Genomic DNA, 17,076 nt, shown 5'->3' with positions numbered 1-17,076 from the left:
ATTTCTCTGATTTCATTTTTCTCCAATCTAATTTCTAATATGATTAATTTCTAATATGGTAAATATCTATCTATCTATCTATATATATATATATATGTATTTTCCTCATAAACAAAAGCTACTTGGGGTTCTCAATAATTTTAAGAGTTTAAAGGAGACCTGAGACAAAAAAGAAAAAATAAACTTTGAGAATCACTGACAGATAGAGCTGTTGAAAAGATTAAGTAGCATCTGGCACATGCATACAAAGCACTCAGTAAACATTACACTCATAATGACTGATTCCAAAACTCCTGAATCATATCAGATAGGGGTGTGCCTACCTCACCTACACATAAGGCAAACTAGAATCATAGCACTTATTGCAAAAGTCACTCTTATTTTATTCCCTGCTGTTAGTTTGTACAGTAAAAGTTCAGTCCACACTAAGTTCTGACCAACTGAAGGACATGGCAGCACATCAGAAACTCCCCCAGTATCCAGGAGCTCGAAGTGCCCTGCAGGTATGGGGACTGTAGGCTATACTTTGACCCTTCCCACCCTCTGAATCTCTCATCCAGCCAGCAGGTGCTAGTGGGGTGGAGGTAAAGGAAACTTGGCTCACAGAAACTCTCCTAAGTGACCATTAAAACAGGATGCAGCCTCAAAACAGGAATTGCTTCCTTAAGGTTTTTGTAATTTCCATGGAAACAAATGCGAACTATACTCATTTTAAAAGGAGTGGGAAAGTGGTGTGATGACCTGAGTCAAGAGTAAGTAAGAGTAAGACCTGGAAGAGTCAAGGTAAAAAATGTAAAAATATTAAAGTTGGGGTGTGTGTGCATGTGTCTGTGTGTGTTTTTACTCTTCTGGCACACCCCCAATGGAAAGAAAGAAAAAAAACACCAGCATCCCTAAATTCTGATGTTGATGAGGATCTTAGACAACAGGTTATCAAATGAGTTTGAGAAAGATGTGATGTGCTCTGGATCGTAGTCATCAAGAAAGTTCTTAACAGAATGCTGTAAGAGTTGGGCATTCGCACCTCAAGGGTTCAGCATCACCTGTCACCCCCCTCCCAGGCCAGGATCTTGTTTTATGCATGAAAAACCAAACCGACTCTACATCAGCAATAACTGAACAAAACAGATGCAGGCCAGTAAGAAAGTTTTGCATACAAGCTATTTTTATTGTAAAAATTTCTGGGGACTCACGGGGTTATGTTAGAGAAACTGGAGCCCTAGGGGAGACCCTAGAAAATCTTTTTACTTCCTTCTCCCCACCCTAGGAAACGAAAAAAGCCAAATGGTCACCCAGTACGTTGGCCAAGCAGTCACCTTCAAGGCCAGCTGTCCCTACCCCAGTCTCTGTCCTAGCCTCCCACCCCTCCGCCGCACATGGCCACCTGTTGCCCTCGTGCCCAGAGCCGAGTCGCAAACCACCGCTAGAGTTCGTTCTAATTCCCGGGAGCAGAGGCTGGCCGCGAAGCTCCGTGCCTGCCGGGCGGGAGGCGACTCCGGAGAGACTCCCAGTCCCAGGCTCCCTTTGTTTTCTCTCTGCGCTCAGAGTGTCAAAAGTAGACCCCAGACAGCAGGCCCTCGCCCTCGCTCGGCTGGTACGCGCTCGCACCCAGCTCCTGCCCGGGAGATGCAGACGCATCGAGATGCCCATGGAAGGGAAATGGGTCCATCCAGGCAGGAATGTGCGGCGCCCACAGGTTGCCCGGTGAGATTCTCAGGCGTCCCCTGGACTCCGAATCCCTTGGAGCCCCTTAGCGGAGCACTGTTGCAGGAGCGCGGCTCCCAGAACGCAAATTCAAGGTTCCCGAGGCCTCAGAAGGGCAGTTAGATACCCGCCCGCCCGTGCTCTAAGGCGCCGAGGGGAGCCAGGAGGCGGTGGCGGTTAGGGATCTCCTCCCTCCGGAATTTCCAAAGTCCCAACTCTGAAAGTGACCCGCCTCGCTTCCGAGGGACTTCCCTTCGAGCGCTGCAGGAGTGTACATTTCTCTGAGTCTGAGAATCCCAGCCAACGCCGGCCCTGCAAGAGTTGAAGTCAACTCTCGGGGCGTCTGTTTGTTTATTGGCTCTTAAGGGAAAAAGTTTGAGAATCTTAAACCAACCTTGGACCTGGCGCATGCGGAAATCTCGTAATCTCCCCAGCAAAAGACACCTAATTTCAAGTAGTTATATAACGTAGGGCTTTTTCTTAACCTCCCTGCCCCAAGCCCTCTCGTTACTATTCCAGGATTAAAATGTCCCTTAAAAAAAAAAGTTATTATTATTTCCCTGAGCCCAAAGACGAGAGAAGGCACAGGCAGCCCATTGGGCGCGTGGCAGCCCCACCCGCGCGCAGCCCCTTTTGCTGCGGGAGAGACGCCGGGTACCCGGGTGCAACCAGCTCCAGGCAGGCAGCCGTGCCCCGCGGTCCTCAGTCCGCCACTCCACGTGGTCAGGATCAACAGTTTGTTGAGCTCATCAGTGACACCTTGAACTTTTCATAAAGAAAATGGGTATTGCACCGGGAGGTTTCGGCCTCCGCTGCCGCGCGGAGCGGTGCTTAATATTCAATGATCTCGCTCACGCCTCCCCCCCCTCCCCTCACAGAAATTCCACCGACTCCGTTACTGGGCCCAGACTTTTAAGTTAATTTACTGCCCACCCCCCCAACCTTGGCTAGTAACCAGCGCCTTTAGGACTAGCGTCCCCCCCCCCCCTGCCCCAACCTCCAGCTCCCGCCTGAAAATGACATTTCGCCGGCGTCTCCGGAGGGGGCTGAATTTCACTTTGTAACTTTCTGCGGAACCCGAGCCGGGGTGGCAGCTCGGGTGGTGGTATCGTATGCAAATACGCATGCTGACGTTACAGATCATGTGGGTTTTGGCGTAGATTCCCCACTGATCGAGACATTTTTTTCCCCTTTTTTTTTCCTTCTTTTTTTTTTTTTTTTCCTTTTAAAAATTTTGACCACTGTTCACCGTACGGGGGCTTTTTCTGTCTGTCTGTCCGGCGGGCTGGCTTTCCCCCTCTTTCCCACGGAGCCCGAACAGGGCGCCCGGTGGGGAGTGGGGAGTGGGTGGGGGCAGCCAGCAGAGTTCCATTTTGGAACGCCCGTGCCGCGTCTCCGCGTTCCCAGCCCGGGTCCCCGCGTTCCCAGCCCCGGCGCAGGTAAGAAACTTCGCCTTGGAGCCCAGCACCCCCCGCCCGGCGCCGCCAGCCCCGAGCCCCGCACGCCGGGCGCCGGCCACTCCAGCCCAACTTTCCCACCGCCGCCGCCGCGATCACCGCGGCTCCCAAAAATGTGTTGTTAATGGGACTTAACCGGGTTTGTGATCGGAAGGGAGGGAGGGTGCAGAAAGGGGGGTGCAGGCTCTTTTTGCGGGAGGGAGGAAATAAGAAGAGCCGGGCTGGGGGAGAGATTTTTTTTAAGAGTTTTGATTACAAGTTTGGATAAATGGGAGCCAGCCCGAGAGGAGGAGGAGGAGGAAAAACATGTCTACGTTTCCCTATGTCGACATAAGCCACAAAAAAATATGGCGTCCGCTTTCGACAGGGCGTTACGTAGACCCGACTCTGTTTTTTATTTATTTATTTCGTGGCCGGCTCCCTCCCTTCTTGGCCCAACTGCGGCGCTTTGTGCAAACGGGGCAGGTCCCGCGGGGACTCCACCGGGACGTGGCCCCGTCTCGGCGGGTTTTGGCAGGCGGGGGGCTGCGTGTGTGTGCTCCCTTCCCTCCCCTCTTCTCCCCTCGCCTGGTGACGATTCGCCGTAATGTGGTGGCAGGAAGCATGACGCCGTGGGTTGAGGCTGCCTCTCCTCTCTCGTAGCTCCTGGTGGCTGCAGGCAGCGGGCGCGCGGCGCAGGCGGGCACCCGAGCTACCTGCCGCGGGCAGGGCCAGAGCGTGGCGCTGTCCCCACGCCCCGCTCAGGTGCCGGGGCACCCGCGTGGGGAGGGGCTCTGGGAGACCGCGGGGTCCCCGGGCTGGCTGTCCGCCACCGGCTGGCCCACGCCCGCAGCCTGCCTCTACCAGTCCCAGCCCACGTTCGCCCCCGGAACGGCAGCTGGCGCTCTGCGTCTGCCCCACAAGAGGTTAATCTTTGTTGGTGTGGCAGCTTCTTTGTGGCTTCCCTAGGACTTGGTAGGCTTGCCTTTGCAAACTTGTCCTTTCCCCAGCAGCTTTGCAGGAGGCTGCGGAGACTAAGAGGAGCGGAAAGTTGGAAACCACTGAGCATCACAGGACAGTCCCCTTGGCCTCCTAGCTGTACGGTGCTCGGAGACAGAGGAGGAGGGTGGTTTGTTAGGCTGGGGAGAAAACTTGACAGGGAAGCCAAGTTGTGATTTGCTCAGGCTTTCTTCCACCTGATTGATGGGCTACCAAGCCAGTGGGGGTCTCTGCCTTCAGCTGTTCCGCGATGGCCGCGTGTTTGTCCGGGAGTTGGGGAGGAGGGAGAGGGAAGAATAATGACTTTCTCTGGACCGCTCCCATTTGAAAGAGACGCCGCGCAGCTTGGGCCCCAGGGATCTTTTGAGGCCCTCGAGTTCTTCGGCTACCTAATCTCTGCTAAGCACCTCTCTCTGCAAGTTAGCATCTCCCCAGATCTGAGGCAAGCCCTGATGAGCAGGATTTTGGGGGCAGGAATCCATGCCTTCAATCCTCAGCTCACTCAGACCTCCCACAATTACCCTCTTAAAATACACACACACTCCTTTATGGAGAGCAGAAATTAATGCCTGTTGAAGTGAAGGGGGTGAGGTCCTGAGAGCTCTTCAAGATTTCTGTCAAACAGTATCTTTCTATCTATGAGGGCACTGAGTTTAAGCAGTTCAGTCCCAGGGCAGTAATGTCAAAAAGCATTTGGATGACAACCAAGTGGAATAAATATCTTGTAAAATGGCATGTTTAATAGTGAAAATAGATTAATAGAGCTGTCAAGTGCTTGAATGGGACTAACCTAAAGGCTTGATTTAAGTTTAAAGGGAAAGTTATATAGAGCTGTATACACATTTTCTTTTAAGGCCAAAGGGGAAAAATTCCACAAGTAAGATTGAAGTGTGTCACTGACGATAACTGGACGTGTGAACTGTGGGAATGAATAGCTTTGCTGTTTAAAAGCTCCGCTCCTTGATTGTTCTGTGCACAGGTACCTTCTGGCCAGGTTTGATGGCATCTAAGGATCACCCTGAAGTTAGCAGATCTTAAGAGGAAATCCAGAGGCCAGGGTTTTAGGGTAAACCAAATACAGTAAGCCCTCAATGTCATCAATAGGTTTGTGGAAACTGTAGCTTTAAGCTAAGCGATGCATAACAAAACCAATTTGCCCCTAGGCTAATTGATATAATCAAGAGTTAAGTTCCTACAAGCCTATTTCTGATCATAAAAAAATCACCAAACTTCGAAATACCCAAAACACTTCTAACATTAAACATTGAAATAAATGTGAGCTATACATTCACCTAAGAAAGATTAATAAAAACAAGCAACATAATTATTTTTCCAACTCACTTATTCCAGTCCAGGGTCTCCGGTGGCAGGAGACGATTCCTGTAGTTCAGGATGCGAGGCAGGAGCCCTTCCATGGCAGGGTGCACTCACACCGACACCCATTCTCACTCAGGCTGGGACAATTTAGACACACCAATTCACCTGATATACACATCTTTAGGATGTGAGAGGAAACAGGAGACCCCGGAGGAAAGCCACGAAGAAATGGGGAAAACATGCAAACCCCACACTGACAGTGGCCCGGGCTGGGAATCGATTATTTTTGCCTCATCAACGTAAGAACGAAATGACGTTGGACGACATGACGTTGGACGAAATGACATCATTTGAGCACCTGATGTGTATTAAATAATCCCCATTTAAAGGAAAAGATCAAAATGACAGAGCTGTTTGTTGGCACTCAAGAAGGGTATTTTCCCTGATGAAAAGTGACTCCACCCCGTGTCTCATGCACGTAAGGGCTGTTATTTGGTGAGATGCTGTGCATTTGACTAAAGAAATAAAGGCAATGTTTGATAACAGTTGCCAACACTTGCTATTTCAGTATGCCAGGCACAACACTTTATCATTTAATTCTAACCATAACCCTATGAGATTAGTATTTTTGCTATCCCCAGTTTATAGTTAAAGAAACTGAAGCTCAGAGAGGTGAAGAAACTTGCCCCATGCTGCACAGCAAAAAGTCAAATCAGCATTTGAAGCCAGGCCTTTTACTAGCTCCTTAGCTTTAAATACACCATTATAGCAGCTCTCTGGATATGGGAAGTCCTCGTTAGAATGAAAGGGACAGGTCAGGCACAGGCAGCAAAGAGGGAACAGTGACCACTGTCCTGTGGTCTGAACTCATAGGAATCATCCTGGGTTTCATTTCTTTATTCACTTATTTATCAACTATGTGTTGATGTATTTGTTGCTTCAGCAACTGTAATATTCATCACACTAATAAGAGCCTGCAGTCGTTAAGCACTTTTATATGCTAGGGACTCTTCTAAGTGCGTATGATTAAACTATTTTGTCTTTGTGACAACCCTGTGAGGTAAGCACTCTCTTTCTCTCCTTTTTATGGACGAGGAAGCAGAGATACACAGAGGGTCTCTAACTTGGGGCCCAAGACCAAACAGCTAATAAATGGGGTGCCACGTGCATTCCATCCTCCAATGCAGGGCACTGCTCCAGACATTACGAAGATGATGGTGAGATAGAGCCCTATTACCCTCTAGGAGTTTGAGCAGACCAGCAGGGAAACACTCATTAGGCCAAATCAAGCAGAAATAAATAAGGGCTGTGACTGAGAAAAGTAACTTCTACGTGGAGGCACAATGAAGAACGTGATTATTCTGCTCTGAGGGAAGGATCTGAATTGACCCATAAATGGTGAGGAACAGTGTCTGGAGGTGTATCAGACATCGTCGCATTCAGCTGCTAGCAACAGAAATCCTAACCACAGGCAACTTCACCATATGGGGGCTCATTTGTGTCAGACAACAAGAAGGGCAGGTGGGACGATGTCTCGGTTGTTCCAGTGGGAATCTAGACTCTGTCTTTCCATTCTGTCTTTCCATCTGTGAAGTATAGACCTTTGGCCCAGGTTTATGGTCTCATGGTGGGAAGATGGCTGCTGCATCTCCAGGCCTCATATCTGCATTCAAGGAAAGAGAAAGTGGGATGAGTGAGGCATAAAGAGTGTTTACCTAGTATGGCTTTACTGTTACATCTAGGAAGGAACACGTCTCTGAGGGACTTCTGTCCTTAGCTCATTGGCCAGAACTGTGCCACTTGGCCTTCCAATCCTACCAGGGAGGGGCAGTCAAATATTTTTAGTTAGGTATTTTGCTGCTGTGAACAAATTGGGTTCAACTTATAAGGTAGAAGGAGTGAATGAACAGCTGTTGAGTTGGCAGATAAAGTGTGTGTGGCCTAAGAGAGAACAGAAAGAAAGATATTCAAAATGAAAAGTGCATCATGGTCTCTGTGTGTATCCTGGAGAGGTGGTGAGGGGATGCAGGGAAGGTTGTGCAGAGACGACGCCAGACTTGGGGTTGGACGTGGAGGAAGTTGGCTTTTAATCTGCAGGTACTGGGAAGATATGGCAGGTTGCTGAGGAGGGAGTGTCCTGTGTTTTACGAAGGGAAGACTGACAGCGGTAGGCTTTGTAGAGAGAAAATCAGCTTGGTTCTTATTTGAAATAAAATGAGTTCTGGAAAGTTTCAGACCAGGGCACCAGTTTTGCCTTAAGGGCAAAAAGAAGACAGCATACAATAAGAAAGTGAGTGATGGTGGGAAGATTTTCTTTCAGGTCCTGCCAATAAGAATCCAAAATTAACCCAATGTTAGTCAGCTGTTTCCAGGAGGTAACTAGCTCTGCTTTTGTAATAACTCAGTGGAACTGAAATCGGTAGAAAGGGGTTCCAGTTACTCCCCAAACACTATACTTGCCTTTCTCCCTGGAGCTCCTGGGTCATCCTGAAACTTCACCACGCATTAGCAGAATAACTTTGGGCATGACCCTTCACCTTTGTTTTAAATCCAGGGGATGATATAAGAGTCCCTCGGAGGGCATTCCTGTCAGGTTTCCCTCGGTGGATTCCTCCTGCAAGGACCCACATCCCTGATTCTCTGCTCAATTCATTAGCTTTATAACTTTGGCCTCTTAGCTCTCTAAACCTCAGTTTCCTCGTCCCTCACAATTGGAGATCATTCTAGCAGCTAGCAGCCTTACAGGTTGTTGTGAAGTTCAAGAAGAAATTTATAAGAGGGCTTAGCAAACACCTAATACATAGAACTGTGCTCAGTAAATGTTACCTGTTATAAACCACCATCACCACCACCATCTCATCATTGTCACTAGGCTGTGACTTTATTGTATCCTTCAGGTGCTAAGTAATTAACTGTGCATAGATTTTACTGTTGATTCCGAGATCTAGACTGTCCCCATCTCATTGTCATTGTCCTGCCTCCACTCTCATGCACCCATGCAGTCTCCCGGACTGTCACAGGGAGACCGTGGTACAGTGTTCAGGTAGTAATGAGCTGTGTCGTGGTCAAATCCAGAGGGCGTAGTTCTGGAAGGATGCTCGGCTATGACATGCTTCTGTGGTAAACAATAGAGTGGACATTGTTTTTAGTACTGATAAAGTAGTTTCATTTTTAACTAAAAAATAAAAATTCCCTTCCAAGGAATGCCCTTCCTCCAGCCTTCTCTAAGGCCCCCACTCTACACTGAATGGGTTGTGATTTTAAGAACGTCCACCCACAATCTGTTTTCTGTTCTTAGGCTTCTAGTCATGTATTTAAGAGGGATTGATTGGCAATGGCGTGAGTGTGTGTGTTTGTGTGTCTGTGTGTGTGTATGTGTGCATGCGTGCATGCATGTGTGTGTGTGTGTAACAGACCCCCAGGGAGAGCAGTACATCAGTTTCCAAACTTTAAAATGGAACGGAGAAGACCAGAGCCAGAACCAGTTTTCTTGCTGACAGCTGTCTTTACACCCTGGGAGACAATTTCCCTGTTAAAAGCCACAGTTCATTCCCTTTCTTCCTCTTTCTACCCCTCTCCAGTCCCCCAGTACTAGAAACACAGAATGGAGAGATTTAATCTTATTATACAATATTTCACTGCGACAGTATTTAACACTTACAATCTGCAGTGAATGAAATTCTTGTGCTATTGATCCATGGGGGATCGATATTAAAGAGTGTGACCCAGGCATTCACTTTGGTGTACGAGGTCTATGGTATATTTTAGGGGTGCAGAGGCTTGGTTTAAGATGGAAAAGTGGGGCGTGCGTACTGGGCTCACCTTCCTGGGTTTAAAGCCACGTGGAGTTTACCTTGCAGGGGGAAACTGGCAAAAGCCTGGGAACCATTTGCTGTCAAGATCAGTGTGGGGAGTGGATTCATAGATGGCTGGGGCCTCAGAGAGTGACCACATGGAGTGAGTTCCTTCCGTGGGAGGGAATTCTCCCTGTTGGAGGCCCGGAACAGACTGTGTGACAGAGAGAGGGAGCCTGCTGTCCAGAGGGTAGGGAGAAGAGGTAAATGGAGTTCCTAGGCTACACGTTCGCCTTGGCCTGAGTAGATGCCTACAGCTGCAGCTTCTGGGCTCCAAACCATCTGCAGAAAACCAAGGAAGGCCCAGAAATCTAAATTAAGGAGGAGGCAGCACTCATGCATGGGCTGTGCAAACATGACGGTTTAAATCAGTGTTGCAGAAAGAGTTGAGAAAAGCACTCCTCCGTGGAGCCGACATTCAGGACCCCACAACCCTGTCCCCACCCCCACCCCCAGCCTGTCCACTCTGGCTGGTGAGATCGAACACATACAAAGCTTTCTACACACCCAGACACACCACAAATACACAGTGTTCGCCATCTTAAGAGCAGCACAGCTCCCAAAAACTTAGTACCTATTACAGTAGTCGGTCCCCCCCTAATCCATGGTGAATACGATCCAGGACCCCAGGTGGATGCCTGAAACCTCAGAAACTACAGAACCCTATTTGTACTGTTTTTTTCCTATACATACATACCTATGATAAAGTTTAATTTATAAATCAGGCACAGTGAGTGATTAACAACAACAATAATAATAAAATAGAACAATTATAACAATATACTGTGATAAAACTTATGTGACTGTGGCTTTATTAAGTAAAATAAGGGTGACTTGAACACAAGCATGAGATTTTGTCACACTACGCAGAATGGCACACAACTTAAAATGTATGATTTTTATATTCCTGGAATTTTCCATTTAATATGTTCGGACCATGGTTGACGATGGGTAACTGAAACCGCGGAAAGCGAAACCTCGGACAAGGGGGGACTTCTCTGTGCCAGGCACGCTGCCAAACACTTTCCCTTGGCTATGTCATTCCGTCTGATCATGAGGGGTGCGCTGAGAGCAGTGTGATATAGCCCCATTTTAAAAACGGTAACTCAAAGCTCAGAGGGGTTAGGTACATGCTCAAGGTCACGAAGAGAAGGTAGCCGAGTAGGATTCAAACTCAGATCAGTCTGATTCCAAAGGTCTTAGCTGTCATCAGATCTTTCTGAAGTCATCCGGAGGCCAGCCCCGCCCCAGCCTGGAAGGAAGTGTGGGGAGAGAGGACAGTTTTGGAATGTGCTTCTGGACAGTCTGAATGCTTTTCTGCTAAAGCGGTGTAGAGGTATGTGTGTGCGTGCATGTGTGTGTACTCTGTGTGTGTGTGTGTGTGTGTGTGTGTGTGTGTGTGTGTGTGTGAGCTTAGCCAAAACAGGAGAGAATCCAAATCTGTGCTTAGCCAAAACAGGAGAGAATCCAAATCTGTGCCGGTTATCCTTAGCACCCACCCTCCCCAAAGACAATCCTAAAGCCTGTATCAGTGTCTGTAACAGAACATTCTCCAGGGGGCACTGCACCCTCTCCACCCTCTCCTTGGCTCTGGAGAGAAGGAATCCCAGTGGACTGAAAGCTGCAAAGTTGGAGACAGAGAAGAATCTGGATGCTGCTTTCAGGATGCTGAGCGGCTTTGCCAGCCAGTGGGGGAGGGGTTACAGCGAGCAGGCTTTGGGAGGGTGGAGAATGGCTGTGTTGCTGTTTTTATACAATAAAAGAGGATCATTGTAATTGGGAGCCCGTGAATCATAACACGTCTGCTTATGGCTTTTTCCAGCTATAGAGCCATTTAGTTAAATAGCGCACAGAAAACTCCTTTCAGCTGATATTACTTTCCTGCTGTTCTTAAAATACAAGACTGAGTTGCATTGTTCTAACGACAAAGCCATCTCAGGCTCTCCCAGCCCTTGGGTGTACCCAGAGCCCCCATGCAATCTCCCTGGCCTGTGGAGGGGGACATTTAAAAATGTATCCCCTTCACTTTTTGGAAACAGCTCCTTTAAGATATTTACACACAGCATGGTCAGAGCTGGATGTCATGACGAAGTTGTTTACGGTGGGTGGTGGCCCAGAGGGCGAAGGGAAAGGCTAGAATGTCAGCACTCTCAGGGATGGGGTGTGTTTGCTTTTTTGTGGGGCAAAGGGTAAGGGTGGATAACGGAGGGACATGAACTAACAGCTGGAAGCTGGAAAAAGAGATTGCCCCTTGGCCACGAAATTTTGGGGAAGGGCTGGTGGTGGCTTCAGGGGAGAGGGAGAGAAGCACAGGCCCTCACCTAACCTGCCCTAATAGGGAGCACTGAGGTTCCATTGTCTTGCAGAATGGCCTGTTACTTTCTTTCAGGGGGCACGTTGTGTTACAGAATTAATTCTGAGCACCTGGTGACTTCTCCCTGAGCCACACAGTTCAAGACAGCTGGAAGATGCACATTGTTTCCAAAAGCAAGGGCTCTTGGGTGCACAGAACCAGAGTAGAGACAGTTTGCATCCATCACTGGGTTAATGGTAGACATTCCAAAGACTGAGGGCTGAGACTGGATATGGCCTGACTTCAGGACTCTTGGAAATGGAATTGTGGGTCTCCTGGTAAAAAGTCTAATGTCCTCTGAGATCCCCAGAGAAGGACGTTGTGGGGATGAGAATAATAGCAACATGGTGTATTAGTAGGATGTTCTAACTGGAAGAAACTTTAGGGATCACCTCGTCCAGCTTGGGGAAACTGAGGCTCAGAGAGGAAAGGAAATTTGCCCAAAGTTAATGATCGTACGGCAGAGCATTGCTTTTCCTCTTCTGTTCAGTCTAGCTTAAGGCCTTTCTGTTTCCTTGGGCCTTCCCTGAGCAGCCAGCTCCATCCCAGTACCTTCCCTCCCTCCCCCACGTCTTTGTCTCTGTCCAGTCAGCAAACACTCACTGAACACCTGCCAGAGTAAGAAAACAACGTCCCTGCCCTCAGGGAGATCACAGTCACTTGGCACTTAGCAAGCAACTCAATGATGTCATAGCTCCGAATGACGTCACAGGCACACTGCTGAGTGCTAATTTGTGGGTTAGCTCCTGACGGTCCTAAGCGAGATGGGGACTGTGTTACCCCATTTAATAGGTGAAGAAGTACAGAGTAGGGAAGACTTTTGTCCAAGGTTTCTGGAAACCAGGCAGCCTTACACGACACTCTCCTCTCCTGCCCTCCGGGCACCTGGGGCTCCTTCTCCATTGACTAGAACCAGTGGCCAAGCCAGCACTGAGGATAACAGCAAGAATGGGCATGCCTTCGGGGCTTGACAGCGCTTTCTCATGGATAGGTCTGTCTCTTTCTTTTTTTTCCAGTTTACGGAATGCCAATTGTGTACAGGCTCCACCCTCACACCATAGCCCAAATCATTTGTACAGCAACCCTGCTGAGCAGATAGTGTGAAGGGCAGAGTCAGAACTCTAATACAGGTCTGTGGAATCGGAGACCGGAGCAGTTTCATCCACCTCAAGCAGGCTGCAGCCAGGAGTAGCTGATGGGGAGTCCTGTATGGGCAGGCATACGTCCCGAAGGGACACGCAATCACCAGTGACTGCCCAGTTTACTTTCCCCAAATAACGGAACCCTGAGGTCCTTTAGGCAACTTTCAATTGAGCAACAGCTACTTATTTGAGCATAATAAGAAGTACCAAGTATGGTGTATAGGGCACGAACTGTGGGCCAGGCCACTGATTGAGCATGAGGAGATTTGGGGAATCAACGTCAAGATTTCTGGATATAGAAGATACGTGTCAGTTACAAAATGATAGAAATTATGAAGCTTTCTTGCTCAGTTCAGCCAAAGGCCACTTAGATTCTGCTCATGGTTTAAACGGTCTCCTCTCTTAATAACTGAAGCTTTGGGCTCCTTTTTCAGGGGAAGGTGTGTTACTGGTAGAACCACAGGACCAAAGGTATTAAGACGTTCAGGGAGGTGCCCTCGCAGCCCTGTGCATGTGCCATGCCTGGCACACACCTGCGGGCACACCCAAACACGGACGGTCTGTGCTGTAGGGTCACCGTGTGTCTCGGAAGCCTGGCGTCTTGTACTGTCCAGCGTTGGTCTCAGGTGCTGGTGCCGTGACAAGACCCAGGCTTGCTGGACACTGGGGCTTTTCATTTTGATTCCCATGTCCCCACCGCCACCCTCTGCCACCTGAACACCTAGCTCTGGCTGAGTGGTTGCTCAATAAATAGCTGTTTAATTGATCGATAGAATTGAACAAAAGAGAGCATCAGTGTGTGTTGAAATATGAGGGAGAAGTTATGCAGACACTCTTCCGGAGTTGATATTTTGCATGTTTTGTGTTTTGTTTTTCCAATAAGAGGACAAGAGAAACTCTTATTGGAGGGAATACATGTCTTGGCATCTGTCACCATTCTCTCCCTGCCTCAACTCCACTGACGTGTGGTTCTAAAACACTGGATCTGACCATGTTTCATTATCCTCCTGAAAACCTCCGCTGGTCACAGGTGGCCCAGGAGTCATAAACCCAAATGCTTTCAGGGGCTGTGCAGGTAGCATAGAAAAGTGAGGGGGTGAAGTGTAGGTTGGTAGGAAGTGGTGGGGAGTATGTCAGAGTCGAGAGCTAACCTCTATCTACCAGGCATATTTTGCTATAACCACTTCCCCTCTGCCATATGCCCTACACTTCAGCCATGCAAGACTGAACCCTGAGCCCCGCATGTGTCATCCTCACTCCCTTTTCATTCCTTTCCACATGTAGGTCTTTCTGTCCAGAAAGATTCCTCCTCCAGACTTATCAAACCCCCCTCATTCCTGCTACAGAATACTTGCTCTCTTCTCTGAGAGGCTAGTGTGCCCTGGAAATAACCCCTTAGAAATTGTAGCATGTGGGTTTTGATCTGTTTGCATATGTCTCCCAGAAAAACTTTGCTCAACCCCCCCACCCCCCACCCCAAGGGAGAGTTTCCTCTTTGTCTCCATGTTCCCAGCACAGGGCGGGCCCACTGAGCAGGCTCAAAATGAACGTTTTCTAAGTGATTGGATGGTTATGTGGAAGTAAGTGACCCTTTCACCAGAGTCTGTTTGGGAGCCTGTGCGCGCGATCCGCACAAGTTAGGGAAATGAGTTGCTGCTCGCCACTGCCCCTGGTGGCAGGTACTCGCCACCACGTGGAAGAACAGTCACTGGACCATTGTGTAACAGGAAGCAGTCAGGGAAGCTTCCGGTCCCAGTCTGGCTTTGTCCCAGGTTCAAGGTCTCTTAGCCAAACTCTGCCAGTCTGCCTGCCTCCCTAGCCCAGCCCTGCTGCCTCGTCTGGATAGCTGGCCTCTGAATCCACTTCCTCCCTCTGACTTGGCTTTACCCTTTGTTTCCTCTTAACAACACTGTCTCCACCTTCCTTTGTGGCACCTAAAGCAATGTCACGGTATTATTGCAGGTTCTTACTCCTACTTCCAATATTAAACTTTCTTTTGACTGAGTCTGAACTTGAGAACAAACTCTAAATGTGGTACAGAGAGGAAGAAAACAAACTGAATGCCTGCTATATACCAACCATTGAATCAAGCATGTTGTATACGCTACCTTGTTTTATTTAAGTCACCTAACAACCCTGCTTAGTAGAAATTTTTATACCCATTTTACATATCAGGAAATGGAGGCTTCAAGAAATTAACTTGCCCGAGTTACACGGTACATGGCTGAGCTGGGATTGAAAGCCAGGTCTGAGTAACGTCAGAGCCCAGGTACATGCCACATCACGGTGCTGGAGTGTTAAATAAAGGTCATTAAGATTCTGTGTTAAGCGCCTTAGCAAATGCGACACCGGCCCTTTGTTCTGTACCCCCTTCCAGAGTTCAAGATTTGCTTATGAAAGGTTGCACGACTAGAATTAGTAACAGGGCATCTTTTTCCTTTCCCTTAAAAGGTGTTTCTTGGCACTAATACAGCTTCTCATTCTCAAGATACTTGTCCTCTTGCAGTTGGTCACCATTTTTTTTTTCCTCTGGGAAGGGAAGAAAAAAAAATACATGTCTCGAGAGAGATGGTCAAATTTACTAAATCTTAACAATCTTGCTGGGCTAGCTTGTGTGATAGGAAAAACGGTCTTGTTGAGATTTCAATTGTGTGTGTGTGTCTGTGTGCCTTAAATAATAGAGAATAACTGGCCATTCTGTGATGAATGTGCATGAACCTTCTGGAATCGGCACTGAAGAATGAGCACAGGCATACCTCAGAGATATTGTGGGTTTGGTTCCAAACCACCACAATGAAGTGAATATCGCAGTAAAGAGTGTTGTAATCTTTTTGCTGGTAGAGGGTTCTTGCCTTCAGTTTGTAAAAATATGCAACATCTGTACAGTGCAATAAAGTGAAGTGCAATAAAACGAGGTATGTGGTAGTCAGGTTAAGCTCAGCTGTGATGCAGTGACAAGTAAGCCTCAATATCCTAGTGGTTCAACACAGCAAGTTTTATTGTTTACGCTCACCAAGTGCACTGAAGAATAACAGCTCTTCAAGGTAGCTTTCTTCCAAGCTATGACTTAGGGACTCAGGCTGCCTACATTTGGTTGCCACGTCCTTTGACACAATTTTAGGCTGTTGGAGCCGAGGAAAAGAAAATTGAAGGGTCACATACACACTTTTTATAGGTGACACTTCTGCTAACATGACTCCGCCTCACAGCCTGGCAAATGGGGGAGCAGGGAAATAGATGGCCGGTAGTACACGTCTCTATCCGGCGACACCCTGGACTGGCTGTACTGCTTCAGCAAGTCATTGTTCCTCTCAGCATCACTGAGCATCAGTGAATGAGTACCAGTGACGAAGCCCAGAGCTGAACGGAGCTTCCTGACACTCAGTCCAGTGCCATGTTGGGCTCTGTGTGGAGGAGAGGTGTGATGATCTGAAAGACCACGAACCATTAAAGGTAACCTTTTACTGCGGCATATTTACCTTTCTTAGATGCTGTAGAACACCATTACAATTTGGTTTTACATTAAGCATCCAGCCTGGCGTAAAGAAAATTAACAGGTAATGAGCCCCTAATTATTGCCAAGCACTTAATGATGCTGAGCACAAGAGTAATCTACCATGTGCGCACAATGTGCCAGATGGATTGTCAGCACGACGTGGATTAATTTATACACTTTACTCAACGCCCCTAGGAGACCCTTACTGTTACTTTCCTCCTGAGAGAGATCTGATTGTTTGCACTTTGTAGATGAGGAAACTGAGGCTCTGAGAGGTGCAGAAACACAAATAGGAAGGGTCAGAGTCCAGCTTCACAGGCAGGTCTAGCTGATTCTCAACCCAACACTCAATTTGGGAGGTTGGGAGTATGTTGGGGGATGCAAAAAAAAAAAAAAAAAAAAGCCAGGGATTAAAAACCAGTGCTATTCGGGTGAGTAGTTAAATATTTCTTGTGTATTCGGCTATGTCTATATATTTCAAGGTGTCAGAAGTGTGATGCTTGCTGAAGACTTTGTTTATTCAACAGGAAACGTTCGAGCACCTACTAGGTGACATAGAGATAACAGTGGTGAATGAGATACTGCTTTCAATCTAGACTTGTTTATTTCTCTGTGGAATTTTCTAGATTTTAAAAAATTGGCTTGAAAGGTCACTTAAGACCTTGGATCATTTGAGTTTTGGCTCCAAAAACATTGCATATGGCACCTGGGCTCCGCTCGAAAAGCAAGGACCCTCTTCACGCAGTTGGTTCCGTGATTAACCAGCCTGGCATTT

The 17,076-nt window shown here is 48.0% G+C and overlaps 1 protein-coding gene across 2 annotated transcripts in view; it reads left to right on the top strand.

Moving 5' to 3' along the window:
- Positions 1 to 2,615: 2,615 nt before the first annotated feature.
- ZHX2 (zinc fingers and homeoboxes 2) overlaps positions 2,616 to 17,076 on the top strand; it is a 142,380-nt gene continuing 127,919 nt past the window's right edge. The window contains exon 1 of one of the 2 annotated variants that reach the window (XM_019717501.3): positions 2,616 to 3,143. The gene's annotated coding sequence lies outside the window, so the exon portion shown is untranslated. The remainder of the gene's footprint in view (positions 3,144 to 17,076) is intronic. The other variant, XM_074316273.2, reaches the window with a different exon arrangement.

The sequence above is a fragment of the Rhinolophus sinicus genome, chromosome 6 (assembly GCF_057876585.1).
Source record: "Rhinolophus sinicus isolate RSI-liver-muscle chromosome 6, RSI-T2T, whole genome shotgun sequence".
Taxonomy (NCBI): domain Eukaryota; kingdom Metazoa; phylum Chordata; class Mammalia; order Chiroptera; family Rhinolophidae; genus Rhinolophus; species Rhinolophus sinicus.
The sequence above is the reverse complement of the archived record's forward strand: the minus strand, read 5'-3'. Positions and strand labels throughout refer to the sequence as shown.